This window comes from Podarcis vaucheri (assembly GCF_965113315.1).
Source record: "Podarcis vaucheri genome assembly, chromosome: 8".
In the NCBI taxonomy this organism is placed as follows: domain Eukaryota; kingdom Metazoa; phylum Chordata; class Lepidosauria; order Squamata; family Lacertidae; genus Podarcis; species Podarcis vaucheri.
In genome coordinates this window covers 77,409,841-77,412,400 of record NC_138766.1, presented here as the reverse complement: position 1 = coordinate 77,412,400, position 2,560 = coordinate 77,409,841, and the positions used below count along the sequence as shown (strand labels likewise).

At 41.0% G+C, this 2,560-nt stretch overlaps 1 long non-coding RNA gene across 1 annotated transcript; it reads left to right on the top strand.

Moving 5' to 3' along the window:
- The first annotated feature begins 423 nt into the window (after positions 1 to 423).
- LOC309538539 lies at positions 424 to 2,357 on the top strand. Its single transcript, XR_014222285.1, has 2 exons — positions 424 to 895; positions 2,127 to 2,357. It is a non-coding gene; the product is annotated as an uncharacterized lncRNA (long non-coding RNA).
- Positions 2,358 to 2,560: the final 203 nt, after the last annotated feature.

Genomic DNA, 2,560 nt, shown 5'->3' with positions numbered 1-2,560 from the left:
CTTTCGAACTGCTAGGTTGGCAGGAAAGTGTGCATAAATATATACATATATTAATATTGTCTTTTTATGTTGTGAACCACTCTAAGATCTACATATGAAGGGTGGTACAGTATACAAATTTTAATGATGATGATGAAGAAGAAGAAGAAGATAATGTAGACGTAAATGCACTATCTTGCAAAAAAAAAGGAGTTTAATAGGCAAAATTGCATACCAACATGTGCCTATTAAGAGAAATTTGCGCTAATGTGCTTATTAATTTCCACAAGGACTTTAAAAACAAAGCACAAGCTGATGTGGAAAACTGAATGTAAGATTGGAAAATTAGAAACAGAAAAGCAGAAATTGACAAACTCTCCCTTCCCTAGTCTCTGATCTCTATCCAGAAATCAGCTGCAAAGGGCTGAGCCTAGCATCAAGTTGTCTTCACCAAATAGTTTCTTTGGTGTAGGGTGTGGACTCTTTCGATAGCTGTTAGATCTTTTGATCTTGAAAAACACTGAGGTTTGGTTTGTTTCCTTTGAAGTGTCTAGGAGATAAAGGCTGTACTCCAGAGGAATTTAGGCAAAGTTCCATTGGCTTCAATGAGAGTTTGATGTAGCAAGTTATATCTGGGTTGGAACCAAAACATTTAATTGAATTTCTTGCATGGAAATGGCTCGTCAGTTCCTGTCTGCATATATCTTCAGGGTTATCACGACATTTTCCCAAGGTGCATTGGGAAGTTAGATAAAGAATGCTCAACTCCCAGCTCCCAGCTTGTCGCGTCAGTCAGTCAGGAAGTCTGTCCACAGATTTGAACCAAACACTGGCTTGTTCCAAATGGGATTAGCAAAAGCATTATTGGGCACAAATGCTATCTGATGGCATGAAATCTTGCAAAGGATCATATGAGGTGACAGTTGCAAATATTTCGTGTGTGTGTGTGTGTGTGTGTCACATGTTAGATCAAGTCATTTGCTTCTCAACACAGATTGGGTAACATTGAGCCTAGGCTGCTTCACAATGCATGTAGGGAATGTTGGTGTTAAACTCACCAGAACAGGGCCATCAATAAATGAAATTGTATCCTTTGCAGCTTTGCTCAATTGTATTAGTGATTGCGAGCAATTTATTCTGTCAGTTCCACTTTGCAGTGCACCTGTTATCTGTTATATGTGTGGTAGAGTCTAGTGATGTGTTACAGCATAGAGGAAAACCACTTCAATCATTTGTATGATTCTAAGAATGGCCAAGATAATATTAAAAATCTCATGGATATGTTGGGGTTTGGTCAGAGATCTTCAGCCTTGGGTCCTCAGATGTTGTTGGGTTACAACTCCCATAATCTGCAGGCATCTTATTCAATGGTCCAATGATGTATCCCAACATCAGCTGAGGATCTAAGGGTGAATAATAATAATAATAATAATAATAATAATAATAATAATAATAATAATATTTTATATATCCCGCCCTCCCCAGCCAAAGCCGGGCTCAGGGCGGCTAACAACAATAAAACAGTACAAAAGTACAGCACAAACAACACTGAAGGCCAGTGGGATAGGTTTAGAGCAGGAGGAGCCAACATGGTGACCTCCAGAGATGTTCCCATCAATACCACATTGACTTATGGGGTTGAGCGTTGTGTAAGGCCTGTGGAGTCCAGTGTTGTAGGGGCAGGATGTTCCTCTGACAACTCGCTCAGCGCTTCTATGGGGTATCTGGATTTGCACCCCCAGGTCACTGAACTCCTCACCAGAATCAGAAATTTATTGGGGCCTCAAATCCATCCCTCCATCCTGCTAGGATCCACACCAAGGTCTCTCAGCTCCTCCTATTGGCCCTTGGGTTTTGACTATCTACTCCACTGCAGCTCCATGGTGCTCATGCAAGTTGGGAGTTCCCTATTCTCCTCACAGAGCTATAATTTACAGAGCTCCCTGGAAGAGGGATAGAATATTAAATCACTCTAGGAGTGAAGGGAACAGGGTGTTAGAGATATTGGTTTAATTTGCATAAAATGCCATGTTTGTATGTATTGAAAACTTATGCTCAAGCTTGTGTTAGGCAGAAGGTTTGTCTCTAGCTAATGTGGTAAGATGACTCATCCTGGAAACTCAAGCAGAGATCTCTCTCATCGGCAGGAAGATGAAACTGGAGAACTCAGCATCTCAGTCGCGCACTGGAAGCCAACGGCAGTAGAAGCTCAGCTCAGCGATCCTGAACAAGCAAGTTGCTTGCGTAGGATCTCTCTCTGGGACCAGAGAGGAAAGTTCTCGGACTGCAGTTAAGGACTGAAAGGATGGAACCACATTGCGACATTTTATTTTGTAATTAGTTTAAGACTGTTTTGCAGTAAAACTTTTTGGAACTCATTCTTGTGGTAGAACTCATTCATTTGTCCAGATCAGGGATTCTGCTTGTAGCAACTCTAACACAGGACATTCCTGAAAACTCTCAGCAGCATTAGCAAACTACTGTAGGTGTGGGGAGCATTAATATTATAATGGTGCTTTTAAACAGGGGTTTATTAATGCGTCATTTAATGTGTTTATTAATGTGTGGGGACACAGTCCTT